Genomic DNA, 20,749 nt, shown 5'->3' with positions numbered 1-20,749 from the left:
CTCTTGGTTTTGGCCCAGGTCGTAACCACGCATTTGTGGGATTGAGCCCCATATGGGGCTTCACTGCATAGTGCGGGGCCTGCTTGAGATTCTCTTTCCCCCTCTCTCTCTATCTCTAGAAATAAATAAATAAACAAGCATGCAAACTTTAAAAATATGTTAATAAAGTAAAAGACTTGGATTTTCATCACTGATCATTTTTTATTTTTTTTTTTAATTTAGACTTGGAATTTCATCACTGATCATTTATTTTTATTTTTATTTTTTATATGGTACAGGAGGGCAAAAGGAGGGGAGTCTGTATTGAATTTGTCTGCTGATGCAATAAACAGTATGGGGAAAGTCACCCTGTCCACCTTGGTCTTTAAAAAGAATAACAACAATTACGCCTGGGTGGCTTAGTCGGTTAAGCGTCCGACTTTCGCTTAGGTCATGATCTCGCGGTTCATGGGTTCGAGCCCCGCGTCGGGCTCTGTGCTGACTGCCAGCTCAGAGCCTGGAGCCTGTTTCAGTCTGTGACTCCCTCTCTCGCTGACCCTCCCCTGCTCACGCTGTCTCTCTCTCTCTCTCTCCTAGAAATAAATAAAACATTTAAAAAAAATAAAAAGAATAACAACATTGTCCTGTGTGTCTAGTCCGTGTTAACTTTGTGAATCCACTATCTTATTTGTTACATATATACATACATATATGTATATATACATCATATATATATAATAAGGAGAAATAGGTAGGAAATTGCAATTCACTTACCTTCTTTGATATTTGTAGCAATTAGGAGAAATGGGCAGACAAGTTACTGTTTTTACCAGTGACGTTAAACTAGGAGAGTTTAAATGATTTTTTTCAGAGCTGGTTAATGACAGGGCTGGAACAAGATTTCAGGTCTTCAGAATCCTGGGCTTGGGTACTCGCCTGTGATTTTTGCATGACCTTTCCAGAAATATCCAGAAACATGGGGGGAGGGGTGCTGCCTGAGTTGCCACATTCCTAAATGATGTCAAAAGAAGGACTCCGCTTCTGAGGTCAGACTACACTTTTCTGTAGTCAGCTTTTAACTGTCTTTTACCCAGGAGCCTCCCAAATAGAGGCAGTGGCCCTGGGAGTGCACCCACGATACATTAGGGTACAGAGGAGGACATATTAAGAAAAATTCTATTACATGGTTTTTGTGTATCACTCTTACAATTCATTTTTGTGCATTTTATAAGATATACATTAGCTGATCTCATGGTTCATGGGCTTGGACCCCACATTGGGCTTGCTGCTGTCACTGCAGAGCCTGCTTCCGATCCTCTGTCCCCCTCTATCTCTCTGCTCCTCCCCCACTTGTGTTCACCTGCTTGCTCTCTCTCTGTCTCTGTTTCTGTCTCTGTCTCTCTCTCAAAAATAAACACAACATTAACAAAATAGAATATATATTAGCACAAAGTATCCACATAAATAGCACATGAATAGAATTTACAAACGGGGCCATATGTTTTACTGACTGAATCCATGATCAAAATGTGCGGAGACCCTGTTTTAGAAAATGGAAGGAAGGGTGTAGAGGAAAAAGGAAGCCATATGGCTGTTCATAGGGGTCTATCTTTTTCGTATCCCTTATGCTGACGGGAGCGGGAGTGGGAAGAGGTGTGGAAAGGAGCAGTTTCACTCAGCGTCTTGAAGAAAATCCAGAAAAGTAGACTAACAAATGGAACTGCTCTGGCCGAACTGGGGCAGCTGGTCACATGCTTCCCACCCGCACAAAGGTCTCTGTTTCTCTCACACACTGCAGCCCTTTGTCAGTCAGAATCAACAATTCCGTTCAGCTGTTCGTGCTGCCACTTTCCTCCCGTCTTTCTAGTCTATTAGGCAATAAATGTAAGGCATAAAACTTCACAAGCCTTTAAAAGAAAAAGTTGAAAGGGAGAAAAAGATGTCCAGACCAATGAACCTATCGGTCCTTTCTCGTGGAAAAAACAGCGTCTAACCTACCCAGAGAAAATGACTTGGGAATTGTGATATTGTTTGTAACTTATGACATCGTTGCCAACTGATTTTTAGCATTCTCCAAGGATCTTTCTTTATACTGGGAAGTTTATAAAATAAGGAAGGAATATTCTGAAGAGGAAGAAGATTGTTGCCTCTCACCTTTGGGCTCCGGGAAGGTAGCATACCCAGGATTATTGAATTATTAACATAGAAAATATAAAGAAATGGCGTGCCATGTTATCTAAATAAATGAGCACGCTTACTATAATGGCAAGCAAGAGGTCAGCTGTTAGAGTCTATATTTGGGACTATTTCAAGGAAAAAGAGAGCTGTACTCAGGGTGAAATGTTTCTTTTACATATTAAAAAAATATATAGCACGAAAGGAATGTACCTAAGGATTGGTCACAAGTGAGCCTGTCTCATTAAACTGCTTTCTTTACCCATAATAGGTGGTAGATATTAAAGGAACCAGATAATTGTTACAGTGCTTTATAGCCAGCAGGGACTGTAGACATTGTCTCATGAAAGCCTGGTGTGTATAACAGGCTTGTAGAGAAGGAATCTGGAGGTTTCTGAGTATGAGCTTTCTGTATTTAAAGAGCATGGCACTTGGAGGGGCAGAGGGAAGCAAGGTCTTTCATTTCTTGTTCTCTTTCTCTCACTAAATTCCTTGGGCGGACTTAATTTTATTTTCTAGAGAAAATGCATTGCTGAGAAAATTGTGAGGAAACTCATTTCTTATCAGTAGCTTTTATTTATTCGGCACACGGTATTGTATTCACTATCGGCCTGCACTACTTTAAGTGCTAGAGACACTAAAATTAATAAAATATTACCCCTCAGATGGGACACAGTCTGATTAAAGAGGTAAGACACAGGTAGCTATCAGTATAAAACAACAAATGAACCAAGACACAAATAACTGGTAGTTTCAATAAGGACTGTTGTGTTCCTTGGAAGAAAAGAGAAAGCTCTCTCATCTTGCAAATAAATAAAGGAATAAATGAAGTTGTCATGGCTTCTCTCTCATGTCCTCTGTTGCTTTCCTCTGTTCTGGCTGCCATCTTTGGCTCCAGGGCCTGGATCCCACTGGCACAGAAATGAGAAGAGTGGGGTAGAGTTCACAGCTTAAGAACATGAAGCTGTGGCTTGTGTGTCTCTTTTCCCAGCTTAGAGCGTGCAACAGGGCATTCATTAGTGTGCCCTCCGGAATCATAGAGGGAGGAACAGAGATGCAGAGAAGAATAGAGGGAGGAACAGAGATGCAGAGAAGAATGGCGAACACAAAAGCTGGTGAAATGTGTTGGCAAATAGAATCGAGTACTGATGGGTCGCAAGTGATCATTACTTTTGTGTGCGTTGTTTACATAAACATAAGGTCAATGAACAAACCACCATGTCTAGCTGAGGAAGATTAACGCTGTTCTCTTCCTTAATGAGTCAGCTATCTTAGTAAGGGTGGTTTAGAATTAACTATTTAGAATCATTCTCTTCCGTGTTCTTCCAGTAGGGAGATTTGAAAAAGCTCACTTTAACAATCACTGTGGTGGCCATACATCCTACCTACCGTATCACAAAACATGAGATAATAAAAATCACCTTTTTTCCTGTTACTAGCTTTTATATGTTTGCACCTTTTCAAAAGTGTAAAGGTTTTATGCTTAAAATAATAAAAAACACCAAAACTTTAGAACTTTATACTCTCTGAAAATCTGAGACACATGACTATTATCTCTCCCACTCCGTGGATTTTTAAATAAATGTAGCCTAAGTCTGAGAACTTGAAAAACAATGAGAAGTGTCATCTGATTGTTGTAATGTTACATTATTTGGCTCTGACTGTATACATTAATGGAAATTTCATTATTACCTCCCTCTTTTTTTGCTGGGTTAGACACTGTAGATTCCATTCCTCTTCTTTTTAATGGTCATCTTCAAGTCTTAGCACACAAACTTAAATATAAAATGTCATCAAAGTCTGAATTTATTAAACATCTTTACCCTTCTCCCAAATCAAGCAAGAAATCTACCTACAAAACAACTTCCACTTACTACCCTTGATTTCCCTTATCGTTTTATCATTAGTAGCTGTAGTAGCAGTAAGAGTAGTTATCCAAATCTTTTTAAAAGTCAACAGTTAACTATGCTCAGTGTTCCAGTCAATATATCTCTGTAACAAATTGCTCTAAAACTTAGTGGCATAAAAGAGCAAATTCGGTATTAATGCTCATGGATGCTGTGGGTCAGGAATTTAAGCAGGGCAAGTGAGAGACAATGTTTCATTGTTTCACACTGCTAAGGCCTCCTCTGGAATCTGGCTGTTGGCTGGGGGCCTCAGTTTCTCTTTGTTTTCCTTTACATGTGGCTTCTCAGTGTAAGCTAGTTTGAGCTTCCCCAGAGCATGACAGCAGGGTTCCTAGGGCAAGTCCCCAAGAAAGAGATGGCCATGCGGAAGCCATATCTCCTACCCCACAAGCCACACAGTGCCACTTTCATTGTATCTTACTCATTAAGGCAGCCACAGTGTCCTCAGATTCAAGGGCAGGGACAATAGACTCAGTCTCTTGATGGAGGTATGGGGAGGTTTCATAGTAGCGAGGACGGAAAATGCTGCGGTGCCCATACTTGAAAAATACAATCTGTAACACTAGTGTATTTCGTGAATTTCCACAGTTGCCCTTATTCTTTACGTTTCATGTCTTTCTTCTGGGTTTCTTTTTGTGTGTATAAAGCACATCAGTTAGTGGTTTATCAGCAAAGCTTGTCATTTAGACTTTATATCTTACTCTCAAAGAATAGATTCACTGATTATAAAACTTACATTGATGGGGCACCTTCAGTCAGTTAAGCGTCTGACTTTTGATTTCGGCTCAGGTCACAATCCCAGGGTTGTGGGTTTGAGCCCCATGTAAGGCTTTGCTCTGAGTGTGGAGCCTGCTTAAGATACTTTCTCTCTCTCTCTCTCTGCCCCTCCCCTTCTCCTGCTCTCTCTCTCCCTCTCTCAAAATAAATAAATGAATAAGAAATAAAATTTACATTTGCAGTTATTTTTATGAGCACTTTGCTAATATTATCCTATTGTTCTTTTCCCCCTTTTGCAATATGTTTTGTTGTGGAAAAATAAACTTAACATAAAATTTAGTCTGTCAACCATGTTTCAGTATACAGCTCAGTCATATTTCACACATTCATATTGTTGTGCAGCCTTCAGCACTGTCCATCTCCAGAATGCCAAAACTCTACCCATTGAATAAAAACTTCCTATTGTCTCTCCAGCAGCCACTGACAATCACTATGCTACTTTCTTTCTCTGTGATTTTCACCTCTCAGGGTAACTCATGTCAGTGGAACTACACAGTATTTGTCCTTTGGTAACTGGCTTATTTCATTTAGTATAACGTCCTCAAGATTCACTCATGTCATAGCATGTATCAGCATTTCCTTCCTTTTTACGACTGAATAACATTCCATTGTGTGTAGGTACCGCATTCTGTTTATCCACTGCTGGACACTTAGATTATTTCCGCATTTTCAATATTATAAATAATGCTGCTCTGCCCTTTGAGATCCTGCTTTTAATTTTTTAAAATATCTACTTAGAAGTGGAATTGCTAGACCATACGGTAAGCTTTTTCAGGAACCTCCGTGAATGGACAGAGGCTGGTCTGTTTATATTCCCACAGAGTGGGAACACTTTCCCTAGAAGCTGGCAAGCCTTTAACAAACTCCAGTTTCCAAAATAGATGAATAGACACATTCTGCCAGTGCCATTGTTGTGTAGGTGGGGAGACAGACTTATCGGACTTCTCAATCCACGCTCTCCCCAGAATCCATCGATCCCATTGCTTTCTAACACCTATTGTTGCTGATAGAAATCTGCTTTTACTCTGTCACCTATCTTCTTTATCGGGTAACTTGTACTTTTTTTCTTTCTGTACTAGACATATAAAATATCAAGTCAGTCTCTGGGTACGAATTTGTTTGTTTATTTATTTATCTCAGTGTTATGTGTGTACTTTAAATCTGAAAAATCAAGTATATCTTTAATTCTGGATAATGTCTTTCACCATTTTCCCTTTGAATGTTGTTTCTCTCTCATTCTCTCTCTATTTCCTTTTCCTGGGGACTCTTTTCAATATATAGTATCCTCCATGTCTTTCAACCACTTTTACATTTTTAAATCTATTTTTTTCTTTGTGATGTGTTGTGGATCAATTCCTTAGAGCTGTGCTTTAATTTACAAATTCTCTGTTTGACTGTTTCTGTTCTGTATTTTAGGGAAGAGGCGTTCTGCCTTTCTTCGAGCATCCTTAGTACGCTAATTTTAAATGAATATTCAGGTGGCCATATTGGCTTTATCCTTAGGTAAACTCATCTCCTGATGGCAGGTTTTGTTGGCATTTGTAGTCCTCTTGTAAGTGGAATTTTTATTTGAAGGTTCATCTTGAGCAGTGGTATTTCTTTTCTCCTTCCCTTTTAGAAACCATCCAGCACTGACTACGAGTTCTGTGATTGCCTCCACCCTTTCCTCAAGACCCAGAATTAAGATTCAGGCCTACTCTTGGATATTCAGGGCATCAATGCTGGAAAATATAAAATATATTATGCATCCAGGCTAGCAAACGGCTAAGTGTAGTTCTTGGCTTTGAGTCTATATTCCTCTATCCTGTCTCCCCATGCAAGTAGTGTATTAGAAGCTATAGCCAAAGATAATGGTAGCAAATAGTTTTATTTTAGCCTCTTGCACAGGTGAGGTCAATCGATCCCAGCATCTGATTTTAGGAAGTAAGCCAGGCTTCGGTTTTATATCCCTCAGCCTTTCATCAGACAGTTTTAATTCCCTTTGTCACACAAACCTCAAAATCTATAGCCTCCTTTCCCTGCTTCGAGACCTGGAGCATCTAAGGTCCCCAGACCAATGTCTCCCAACTTCAACCCATCTTTTCACTATTTAATATAAGTTCCTCTTCTGGTCTGTGAAAATGTCTATCTTATTATTTTTGTCTATTTTATTTTTTAAGTAATACCTATATGTTTAAAATTTGTTTTCAAGAGAGAGACAGACAGACAGAGACAGAGGGGAGCAGGGCAGAGGGAGAAAGAGAGAATCTTCAGGCTCCATGCTCAGTACAGAGCCCAATGCAGGGCTCAATCACACAACCAAAAGATCATAACCTGACCTGAACCTAAATCAAGAGTCAGACACTTAACTGACCGAGCCGCCCCCCCACCCCCACCCCAGGCACTCCAATTTCTTTTCTCTTTTTAGAAAAGAAGAGAAAGATTGTTATATGTCTGGAAGATTTGGGGTGTCCAAAATTATAAATTTACATTGCTATGTTAATTGGAAATACGAATTTATCTTTAATGCTCTGTTCTAATTCATTGAGTAACACTAAAGATAATACAAATAAATATTAAAGAAAACGAGAAAAACTGAAGGTCAGGAAACTAGTATGAAGCCCAACATCTCAGTTATATATTCTTTTATAATAGCTGAAGTAGAAAAGAATTGTACAGCAGTCTTTACAGTAATTGGCAAATTATATAATTTGTGTTACACACACCTACAAATGCCCAGAAGAGCCCAATTACATGATAAGAGTTCACATCTAACTGGTTCTCCCTCCGGAAACACTTTGGTATGAGGTACTTTCTTACACTGCAAATGCTTTTAATCCTTACACTGTACTTAGGGATTTTCTATTTCTAAGGCCTTCCCATTACAAATTATATAAACAGAAGAGGAACAATGACAGAGAATGGGCATATTCTTTAGTTACTGACAGGCTAAGTTTTCCCAAAGTAAGAAATACTTAGGATTCAAATTTTTTTCTCCATTTCTGCTAAACTCAGTGGAAAGCCAGTAAGTACTGTACATTTTTTGCTTAGTATGAAAAAGAGGTTCTCTTTTTTTAATTTTTAAGCAATACATGAATGGGATTTTAATAAGCTGAATGACAAAAAAGCTTATAGATTGGAAGTAACTGTCTCTCCCACCCCATGTAGTGTTTCCCCTCTTTAGAAGCCACAGTTTCCCCACATACATGTATGGCATTCACATTTCTATACCTTCCTTTTCCTCTTAACCATATATATATATTTGGATTTTTTTCAGTGTCAACATGCATAGGTTGACTTTTTTAATAGCTGCAGAGCATTCTGTTTTAAGAATGTACTATAATTTATTTAATCTGTCCCTTTATTGTAGGAATTCAGGCTATTTCTAGACTTTTGCTACTACAAATCATTATGCAGTGAGTATCTTTGTGGATATAGTTGTGCTCATATGTGGTAATTTACTGAGAAATGCTGAGCCAAACTGCCCTCCCCTGAGGTTACATGGAAATAAATCTTTAAAAACAAATGCACCATTTTCCTAAACTGGAAACACTTAAAATTTAGCACTGCTGGTTCAATTTACAAACAATTCTATATCTACTTTCCTTAAATTTATAACTAACTGTATTTTTTACATGAGAGTAATTTATGGTTGGTAGTTAAATATTTTGCAAACCATTTATTTTATTCCAAAAAAAATATTGTTCAGACATGCACATTTTGATTACAGATTTTGGGGAAATGATGAGAGTTAAAATTAATTCTCAGAATGTATTCACCCCATAGTTTTGGTACTTTGGCCAGTTGCAGGCCTCATTATCCATTTTTATGTTTATATATTTTAGAACTTGCAAAATATTCTGCAGACAAGAGAGTTATTTGACAACAATGTTTTCCACTTTGAGAAGGGTCAGAATGGCTGTATCACCCACACCCCTCTTGGAGGATTCCTTCCCCACACAACCCCTGTCATCTTGACCTCAGCTGTTTTCATGGAGGCTGAACGCTTACCTCAAGCCTCTGTGAGATGAGACAGGGGCCTATGAAGACCCTTGATTCAACACCTCCACCAACAGCAGTGTCCTAGTCAGGTCCTCACTCAGGGAGGCCAAATGCAGGACTCTCCAAAGAGGTCTATAGAAAAAAGGGACTATAGAAACAAAGGGGATAGGTAAGTCTCCGAGCACCAGAGGGGGTAGCATCACTTGAGGCTGACAGAGAGCCCAGTCACAGGGTTGTTGGAGCTCTGACATCTGAATAACTCTTCAGTCCCTGTTGGTTCAGCTAGGCAGTTTAAGGTTTTTTCCTATTGCCCCTTAATGTACTTGATAAATAAAATTAACTTAAGCATAACTTACGCTTCTTGCAACCTAAAAAGAACTGACTCGATATTCTTAGCAAATAGTAAAACAGGAACACATTTAGTCATTCAGCAAACTGCCCGGGATGTGTAAGGTGCTGGAGAGCCGGTGATCAAGGCAAGACAAGGTCTCCATTATCATGGAACTTGGAGGTTTGGGAAAAAGGCAGAAAAAATAGCAGAGAGTGGTAAGTACTATGCAAAGAAGTAGAAGGTGGTAATGGACAGTAACCTGGTGACTATTTTGGAACTGAAGGATGAGGTAAATCTCCCTGAAGTGGTTACAGTTAAGCTGAGACCCAAATGACAAAACCAATCCATTTGAGAACTAAGGGAAGAGAGACTAGCTAACAGAAAAGCCCTAAGGTAATAATGTCTATATTGGAGAAACAGAATGATAGTGTGGTAAAGAAGAATCTTCTGCAACAGGAAGTTGGAAAGGCAGGCTGGGACTAGATGGAGAGCTTTGCATGCCCCAGTAAGAATATTTTAACTTGATGAGAAGCCATGTGAAGATTATAACCGGGGGCTGATATGGTATGATTTATGTTTTTAAAAGCCTACTCTGTAGGGCATTGCTAAGGTGGAGGGCGGTAACAGAAGAAGTAGGTAGATCGGTTGTGAAGCCACCACAGCAGTCTGATGCAAAATGATAGCATCTTAGGGTAGTGGTTTCAGTGTAGTTGGAGAAACAGTCACAATCTGGGATGTGCTTCATAGGGGTAATCCTAAAGAACTGTTGGTGGATTAGCTTGAGAGGGATGAGTCATGAATGAAAAAAAAGTCAGAGGAAAATACACATTAGTCTCTGAATTTTCCCAAGCACTTTAAATGAAAGAAGGTCATTTTCTTTTTCATTCCCTCACCAAGACCCCTTGAAAACCAGGTAGCAAAGGCCTTGAACCCATCATTAAGCAGTATTTTCCCAATCTTAGCCTTCTGAATCACCAAAGAAAGGTGATTATGTTTCAGTTTAAAAAGGACTTTATCATGTGTCAGGTATCTAGAAATTTCTCTTCCACGTAACTTATATCCCAGGGACTCCAAAATGGTAGAAGTGGGACTGATACAGGCAGAGAATTGGTTCCTGAATATCTAGGACAAATCTAGGGGCATCTCCATAACTAAGATAACATGAGTTCCTATAACAGCCTCTCCTCTCTCACACTGTACTGGGCTGGCTTAATTACATGTCATGTCTTCTCCCATATTCTCTGAGGACTATATGAGACAAGGCCCAAGTGCATTTGCTCACCACATTTATATATATGTACTTGGAGTTGAGTGAGTAAGCATGTGAGCAAGTGAATGAGTGAATGACTGAATCCTGAGTAGCTGTCTTCTTGGATTATCTAAAACTGGCTCTTCACTCTAAATGGCTTTTTAGACTTTTGGTTCTAGATCTGGGTTGTTGCATATTTCATCGCTATTCCAACTGTCCTCTTTATTTAACTGCTCTACTTTTTTCTGCCTACATTATTGTGGATGACTATATAGGATGGACATCCCCATAGGACATTTGAAAATCCTATGTTAAGACCGAAGAAAGTTTGCTCTCAGAAACTTTTCACGGTGGAGACTAAATTTTGTTATCATTGATATATTGGATGAGGAAAGTACCACTCTTCTTCTGACACTATACAAGGCTCCATGAAGTCTCCTTTAAGCCTCAGAGTTTATCTGAAGCCGTTATGTTCTATTTGGGGACGTAGATATCATATTTTAAAATAGCTTGCCACAGAGCAATTCAGAGGAGAGTACGATGTATCATTTAAGTACTAAATATTGACTCTTTCTACAAATGAAAAAGTACAGAGAGTTCCCTATTTGTTTATCCTTTTATTGCAAATGACCACAACCTGGTCAAAAAAAATTCTCTCTGTGGTAGAAGGATATGTGCCAACAAATGAGTCTATTGAAAGGCCCACACCAAACCCAGCATCGTAGGCCAACCCTGACCACAGCTGAGTGGTGTGAAGAGAGTTGACAGCCGCATGGTCACCACCCAGGCGGGAGAGGAAGGCAGTGTGAAGTGTTGATGGAAAAATCCAACTTCCTTCTCTTCCAATGATGATGAGCAAAACCAAAATGGAGCTTTCCCTGGTAAGTTTTAAAAGAAAACTCTCATTTCAGAATGGAAATATTTACTAGGCTTTTACATTTTTGCATCTTTTTACATATTTCTTTCTGTACAAGAAATGTCTTTTTAAATAAAATTTTTAATGTTTGTTTATTTTTGAGAGAGACAGTGTGAGTGGGGGAGGGGCAGACCAAGAGATGAACAGAGGATCTGAAGTGGCCTCTGTACTGACAGCAGAGAGCCAGATGTGGGGCTCGAATGACAAACCATGAGATAGATCACGACCTAGGCTGAAGTCTAATGCTTAACTGACTGAACCACTCAGGTACCCCTATACAAGAAATGTCTTTTTTAAAGCTCATGTTTACTTGATAATAATTACTTATCTCTATAGTTTTATGTGAAGGGTCCGCTTAGTTACTATATTAGTTTCCAATAGCTCCTGTGTTAATGCACGCTCCACTGAGTGGCTTAAGCAACAGAAATTTGTTGTCTCACAATTCTGGAGACTAGAAGTCTGTATGAAGATACATTGCAGGATTGGTTCTTTCTGAGGACTGGGAGAGAAAAATCTATTACATGCTCTTCTTGCCCAGCTTTTGGTGTTTTGCTGGAGATCTTTGGCATTGCTTGGATTACAGATGTACCATCCTGATCTCTGCTTTCATCTTCACATGCATGGCCTTTCCCTGTGTGCTTGTCTCTGTGTCCAAACTTGGCCTACAATAACGACATAGCCATATTAGATTAGGGCCCACCCTAATGACCTCATCTTAACTAATGACATCTGCAGTGATCCTACTTCCAAATAAGGTCACAGTCAGTACAGGGGGGTAAGACTGCCACATAACAATTCTGGGGAGATAGAATTCAACCCCTAACAATTATCAAATTCTGTGCCGCACCATTCTGAAGGACTGGACCTGCATCTTCTGACCTCTGAGTTCAGGCACAGGGACCTAAACTTTGTACACATTCGATAAATTATGGTAGAATGCCTTAGAATTGTGGCATAGAATCCTCTCAATAGATTCCAATGATCTAGAGCCAAAGAGTATTATGAGAAGTATTGCTAAAAGTCAGTTTCCTTTTTGAAGCCAAGGCCTTGTATCTGCATGACTCTTGGTTGATTATAAAGATTGCAGATTCCAAACAAATCTTCAGTTCCTAATGGAAATAAAGTAGGACCAAATAATTCCAAAGGGAAATGGTGGGGGGGGGGGGGGAGAAGAAACCCAAATAAAGTAGGTTATGATCAGCTGGGGAACTCTTTTGGAGATTATGGAGATCTAAGACATTTCTCATGTCCGCCAGCTTTAATTTGATCTAAAACAGACACAATGAACTGATAGATGAAATTTAAAAAAAATAACTAAAACAAAAAAGAAAAGCCAACAGTGTGAGCTTTATTAATGGGCATATGCTCAATGGCCACTCGGGATGTCTAGTAAGAATCAAGTGGAAACTATTCCTTGGGTTGAAATCAAGGTGATGTCTCTTAACCTGCCTCCCACATGGGAGATGTTGGTGCCACTGAGCAGACTCTGTCAAGATAGGAACTACAGTCTTGACTCTACCAGGTCAGCAATAGAAAAAAGAGTAATGCATTATGGCACTAGGCCTCATTGTAAATTTCATGGGCCCCCAATACTTTTGTCTTTGTAGGCCCCTTCCTCCAAAATAAAAGCAAAAATCAAAAATTATATTTTGTGACTTTGTTGATGTAAAGATTGTTATATTAATAGTACATATTAAAACATTATTATTATTTTTTTTTTTAGCGTTTATTTTTGAGAGAGAGACAGAGCCCAAGCGGGGGCGGGGCAGGGAGAGAAGGCGACACAGAATCTGAAGCAGGCTCCAGGCTCTGAGCTGTCAGCACAGAACCCAACGCGGGGCTCGAACCCACGCATGGTGTCATGACCTGACCTGAAGTCGGATGCTTAACCGACTGAGCCACCCAGCTGCCCCTAAAATATTATTTTTCACCTAAGAGGTCATTTTTTTTAAAATCTCATTTCAAAAGCAATGAAAACATTTCTTTGGCCCCTGAAATCATTTTCAGCCAAGACACTATGCCCACTGTGACTAAGTCACAGGTCTTTCTGCCTGGCCAAACCAGATGGGTATCTGGAAGATAGGCCTTGGACGCCTGTGAGGGTGTATAATGTACATTGTGACTGAAAACAGAAGAATATCCATGACTTCTCATGACCTCATCCAGTGAAGACACGGGGGTAGCCTATTTCCTGCTTGTGAAGCCACTGGTGAGCGTGGTGCAGGGCAAGCCCTTTACTCTGCCTGACTTGGTTAGCATTAGCTTAGGAGAGAGGCCCTGCTCCTGTCCACTTCTGCAGACTTCAGGCTCCATCCCCCTTCCTCCTCTTCTCTCTTCACTTTTACCCTCTCCATATACAAATCAAACAGGCAGCAGAGGCAGCCTGGGCACGTCAGGTGGCTTTCAGTAGCAGGGGAAACAGGAAAGGAAGGTTGTCCTAGAATCTTTCAAAAGGGCATCCTGGTTGGAAAATGAAAAGTGAAAGGGAAGAAGAATCCCATTTGTGATTCATCTGTACCAAGCCCTTTGCTGTGCATTTTGCATTTGCTATCATGTTTAATTCTAAGGACAATACTGTTGTGCCCGGAGGCATCCTCACGGCCTCTCCTACAGAGGAAGGAAAGTGGCCTGTGAATGGCAGTCTAGATTCGTGGTTAGGTTGTTTGAGCCCTCATGCCTAGATGTGGTATTTTACTGTCTAGATTTTAGTTGCCCGTTTAGTTCAAGAAAATTTATAATGGCAGTCAGATAGTGCGAGGAGGAAGAAAATAAATTTTTTTAATCCCACACAAGTACGTGGCCTTAGCAAGCTGACTTAGAAGATTTAAGTTTCATTCTCTGTATCTCTGCGGAGTCATTCATTTTACCCACAATCCATAGCAGCACCTTTGTGACACACCATTGATATCTAGTAAAAATTCAGCGTCTCCGGTTAGTCTGGTGATTGTCATAAACTTTTCTGTGCTCAGTGTCTGGATTAAGAAAACCCTGGTTTCCACCACTAGACCATGATCCTCTTTAAATTGTTTTTTTTTATTTAAATACCAGTACCTTTGCTTCACAAAATCTGCTCTGGTACTTAACATAGCTTTACAGTAACAAGCACTTAAACATATTGCCTGGCTTTGTGAATCCAATTAAGATCTCCTAAGGGGCGCCTGGGTGGCGCAGTGAGTTAAGATCTCCTTAAGTGCATCACTGTCTTTGTAATGAAAAAGAAGGGGAAAAAAAAAAAAACACACCTCACAAACCCTCTTGGAGAAATCCAAGATTCGATTTGCTATTATTTAGACCTCAAAAAACCAGATGCTAGATATGCTCCCCTTGATACCATGATTAACTGGTTACTAAACACAGAGTTGCTGCATGTAATTTGGTCACTTTTTCATTACGTGGTTTTCTTTGTAAACAGCTTTACTACTTTAAAAAATGTTTAATGTTTATTTATTTTTGAGAGAGACAGAAGGAGTACAAGCAGGGGAGGGGCAGAGAGAGAGGGAGACACAGAATCCGTAGGAGGCTCCAGGCTCTGAGCTGTCAGCACAGAGCCTGTTGCAAGGCTTGAACTCAGGGGCCCGGAGACCATGCTCTGTGCTCAAGTCAGACACTTAACCAACTGAGCCACCCAAGTGCCTCTTGTAAGTATCTTTACTCCTTTTAAAGACTTCCTTTTTGGATTTCCTTTCAAGATCTTTTTCTTTCTTTTAAAAACATAAGTTAAATGATTCGCCTTTATGTAAGACGCAGGTTGCCCATGCCCTCCCCTTTTTTTTTTTTACCTTCAAATACAATCTCCTTATTCCATAGGAGTGAAAGTACCCTTAAGAGCTTTGTAACGTTTTTCATTTTCTTTAAAAGTGAGATAGTTCATGCTCTGCAGATCCTCACCAACATAGATCTCAACAGGAAAGAATTTTAAAATTAACTTCTGAAGTAGTCCCATCATGTGGAAAAATACCATGCAGAAGGGAGAGGATTGTCCCAACATTATACAGGTGTGTTTCTTCATTCTGACCTTCAGAGAGCATTCTGAGAGTCATACCTCCTCTCCCCCTTCGAGTCTATAACGTGATTTATCACTGTGGTTCAGTAGGGAGTTCCCTGCCCAAGTCGGACAGATCTCATTAGACACTCATTAGACACCCCCCAAAGGGGTTATACGTACTCTATGCCATTCTCCTTAAGATGATTTTGACTTACCAGCCCAATTCAATTATATAGATATTTCTGCAGATATAGTAAACTGCTACACAGTAAACTGTGCTTTATATCAGTTTGACGTAAAAGATTTTCTTTAGCATGAATAACAGATCTAGCTTTCTCTCTAAAATAGGATTAAATGTATTATAATGTACTATAATTATAACATAACATATCATGGTATTATAATTTATAATAAGAACTATATATTTGGTTTTCATCCCATTTCTGGTAAAGAGCTCCTAAAACCCTGAGACTTGCCTAAGCAATAACAATACTGTATTGCATGTTTGAAGTTGGCGTGAGAGTAGATCCTAAAAGTTCTCATCACAAGAGAAAAAGTTGTTAACTATATAAGGTGATGGATGTTAATTAAACTTATTGTAGTGATCATTTCAAAATGTATTACGTAATATTATATTCAGTCATATCTTACATATATAGTTTAAGGTGTACAACATGATTCAAATCATTATGTTGTACCCCTTAAATTAGTACAGTGGTATGTCAGTTATATCCCAATAAAACTGGAAAGATATTTTTAAGAAGAGCAATAGGAGCATCTTTTGTTGTAATATGTGGTCATTTGTTTTTGGCTCCTGACATAATTGCAGGGTATAAAGGTGAGAGGAATCTTACTGTTCATAACAAGCCCCTTACAACCACATCTGAGTCTGTGTTGAAGATACGACTTTTGAAAAGCCCCCAGGGATGGGGGCTGATATGCTGGGAGACCTAATCATGGTGAAAAATTGGGACTTTAAATCCTACCCCTCAACTTCCAGGGAGGCGAGAGAGATTGAAATTTGAATCAATAAAGTAATGGCCAGTAACTTAACCACCTATGCCTATGTAATGGAGCCCCCATAAAGACCTAGAAGGATGGGATTAGGGGAGCTTCTGGCTTGTTAACACGTGGAGAGAATGGCATCACCACCCAGAGAGGGCATGGACACTTGACTCCCCTTTCCACATACTCTGCCTTATACGTCTCTTCTATCTGGTTGTTCCTGAGTTCATTCTTTTCTAATAATGAATATATGATAGGAATATAACTATGTATTCCCTTTGATCTATAAATACTCTCGATTACTATGTGAATCTTACTTTGGTTTTCATTTATGGCATAGCCTAGCTTACCTAGGCTCTCTTGGAACTCAGGCCAGGTTGGACCAAAGCTGACTGCCCAAGCCTCCAGAGGGCCAAGTAGTCCATTATAATTATAGTCATCGATGAAGGTTTTGGAAATAGGATTAGTGGATATATACCTGGCTAGTAATTTTCATCCTATTTAATGTCATGACCCAACCTATTTTAGTTTGACTTTTTGACACTGTCTTAACTCCTCCACTTTGCACCATTCAGTATGTAGTTAGAACCTCTTTTAATTAAAGTGAATTAAAATTGTATCCTGAGAATTTCATGAAATATCACTTTGGGCCATTAAGAGTCCTTTTAATTTCTCCAAATCTTGGAATGTTAGCATCAAACTTATATTTATCTACGATGGATAAATTTTTCAGTGTCTGAAAACTTACCATAGTTCCCGGGATAAGTTAGCAACTGTTCCAAACACTTGGTTAGAAATACTTGATTAGCAGGAAGTTGGGGTTGCATATTGGATTTATTACCACTACTCACTTTATTGAGTACCATATCACCCTCTCCCACTAACTCCCTTCAGGCTTTACATGAGAAGAAAGCTCACATGAGAGGAAAGATGCGTTGTTTACGGATTTAGGTCTAAGAATCACTTAGTCCTAACATCCTAGTGGGTCACCTATAGTAACCAATCCCTTCAAGCTCCTCATTTATTTTTTCCCCTTTATTTTTAGAATGAGTACAAGTGACTCTTGAACAATGTGGGGGTTACGAGCATGGACTCCCGCCCTCCATTCAGTCAAAACTTTTAACTCCCCCAAAACTTAACTACTCTTGAACTTCAGAAGCATTATCAATAACATAAACAGCCAATTAACACGTATTTTATGTTATTTAAATTATATATAGTATTCTTAAAATAAAGTAAGGTAGAGAAAAGAAAATGTTATTAAGAAAATAATAAGGAAGAGGGGCGCCTGGGTGGCTTAGTCGGTTAAGCGTCCGACTTTCGCTTAGGTCATGATCTCGCGGTTCGTGGGTTCGGGCCCCGCGTCGGGCTCTGTGCTGACTGCCAGCTCGGAGCCTGGAGCCTGTTTCAGTCTGTGACTCCCTCTCTCTCTGGCCCTCCCCTGCTCACGCTGTCTCTCTCTCTCTCTCTCCTAGAAATAAATAAAAATATTAAAAAAAAAAAAAGAAAATAATAAGGAAGAGAAAATACATGTAAATAACTGTACTCTATTGATTTAAAAACAATTCACATGTAAATGGACCTGCATTGTTCAAACCTATGTCTTTCTGCTTGGCTGTAATCATTATTGTAGGTATGTAGATTTCTTGAAAGTATGTAAGTTTTGAACATAGACCAACATTTATGGAGAAACTGTGTTTTTAAAATAGGGCAAGCCTGGAAGAGGTGAGAAAAAACATGTCTGTGCTAACTGAATTTGTAAACCTTGAAAATAAGAGAATCATTTGCCTGTGGCAAATGATAGATTGAATTTTCCCCAAAGCAAGGATTTTTATGAAAAGCAGACCTTGCAGAAAATGGCGGGAGATAGAGGCATTTTTAAGATGTCTCTCCTTTTCCATTTAGGGCTAATCTTTTCAGTTTATTAGGCTTGGACGTGTGGGCTTAGATGATTTTCACAAGTAGATTAATAGCTATTTAGGCATTTTAGGTTGATTCCCTTCAAAGATTAGCCTGTTTACATGTGGAAAGTCATTATTTCATTGTGTTCATTATTGTTTTGAGAGTATTTTGTTATTTTCAGCGAAGACACAAAAGGCTTGAGCCTCTTTAGAAAAGAGGAGTGTACATAAAGACTCCTTTCACTGAGATGTATGTGGTGGCATGAGTTTAAATGTTAGCTTCTCTATCAGTGTCAAAGTTTGAGAACATTTTTGCTCTCTGGGCACCATGATAGAATGGCACCCCATCTGTGATCCACTCTACCCAGCAAGGATTGAAGTGTAGTTAACGAGAATCAAACTAATGAAAAACAGGATTTGGTGTTGCTGGAATATGTAGAAAAATGTGGAGTCTAAAAAAATATTTCTCCCGCCAAGACAGCATTGAATAAACTCGTTATTTTCCATCTGCCTATTTCTTATTCTCAGGGTGAAGTGAAAGCAAAGTTTTAAAAGTTTTTTCTCTGCTGCAAAATAAAGATACTTCAGAAAATCCTATCTAGAGAATAAAGCAATTAAGAACTACCTGACTGTGAGGCCGTGAGCTCCACTTAATGCAACATTTTCATTGCTTTGCATCAAGATGTGCGTGAGAATCAGCCCGCTCTGATCGGCCAGCATGCTGAGTGACTTGACATTTTAATAAATAAATAAATATTCAAGCAGTCACAAAATATCCTTTGTAATTATAAACACGGGAAACTTTATGAGATGCAAGTGGGTGTTAAATGGCTCAGCAACACAAGATCTGAGCAGTTGGCATGCTTTGAAATTGGGAGACCTAGGGAAAATTAAATCTACCAAAAGACCATCACCATTTGTTTCCAAGGCTTGGTGTGTTTTAAAAATTTTTCGATTCTCTCGTTTAGAAATCCAGAGAGGTTTGAATTCATTTTATACTAGCAGCATATGTAGGGTACCATCTAATATTAGGGCAACTTGAATATTTTTGAGCCAAAACAAGTCTTGAGAAAGTTTAACTTCTACTTTTAAAAGATATGTGAATGTTATTATTACTTGTATTAATGTGGAAATTACTAATTGCTAGTTACTTTATTTTAATTAATTAGATACTTAAACACTGGCTGCATGTGCCTAGTCCTAGGCTATGTACTATTGAAAAAATTAACATTATATATGTTGCTTGATGTATGCTTCATAGGAAGCAAGATTTTGGAAATAGTTTGATATGCAAACACTTTTTAGAAAATGTTTTTTAAATGTTTTTTAAATTTTTGAGAGAGAGAGAGACAGAGTACAAGTTGAGGGGCAGAGAGAGAGGCAGACAAAGAATCTGAAGCAGGCTCCAGGCTCTGATGCCCAGAAGCAGGCACAGAGCCCAATGCGGGGCTCAAACCCACAAACTATGAGATCATGACCTGAGCCGAAGTCCGACGCTCAACTGACTGAGCCACCCAGGAACCCCAACACGTTTTTTTTAAGCATTCGATAGTGTATATTAAAGTTCAGACTGATTTTGATCAAGTTCTACAATGTGATACAGAGAAAGCAATAGTTAGCAATCGAGAGGTTTATGTTATAAGAAAGATTTAGGTAGGTAATATAGATGATTTAAGAATATTTATAGGCCCAGAAAAATTGGTAGAACTTTGGTAGGTAGAGATGGCCACAGCAGAGATACATGGTTCATAGCAGAGAAGAGCTACAGTGAATTTATGAATTATATCCCTGATTACCTTTTACAAAGCATGTGTGTATCATCCATTTGTCATTGGTGAGGTTAATGAATCAGTTAGTATCTCTCAATGATTCGTAAATAGACTATTCCTTTCTTGATATGTATATTATCCTAATGGTTGGCTTGCTCAATAAGCAACTGTTTTTCTCACCAAGGGCTGATAACACACGTAGGTGATATTGCAGGCATTATCACCACACTAGCTCTCTGTGTCCTTTTGACAGGATCAGCCCCCTGATTTGTGAGGTCCAGTGCAAACTGAATGTGGGATCTTCGTGTTCCAAAAATTAGCGCTGAGAATTTCAGGATCGTGACAACAAAGTATGAAACCAAACCTGGGCCTTCTGAGTAAGGGGCTCTGTGCACCTGCAGAAGTCACACACCCGAGAAGCCAGACTGGCCAATGGGGCCAGCCAGAGAGGGAGGAGGAACTTGGCTTAGTGCAGAACTTACCAGCCTAGGGCACAAGGTACCAGTGTGCTCATCATGGATGAACAACTGCTCAGTAGTCATCAATCCTGACATATAGATAGAGCTATAAAGTTACACCAGGTGTATAACTTTGTGTAATATTTATCTAACATTATATTTGCATAAACATGTATGTAAATAAATATGTAAAATAGAGTTCTGAAAACCTCTGGTATGACAGCCTTGGGCAAATTAACTAGAATAAGATCCATTGTCACATCCATAAATCATATTATATGTCATGTTATATACATCATTCAACACATACTCTCTC

Source organism: Crocuta crocuta, unplaced genomic scaffold (genome assembly GCF_008692635.1).
Source record: "Crocuta crocuta isolate KB4526 unplaced genomic scaffold, BGI_CrCroc_1.0 scaffold383, whole genome shotgun sequence".
Lineage (NCBI taxonomy): Eukaryota > Metazoa > Chordata > Mammalia > Carnivora > Hyaenidae > Crocuta > Crocuta crocuta.
The sequence above is the reverse complement of the archived record's forward strand: the minus strand, read 5'-3'. Positions refer to the sequence as shown.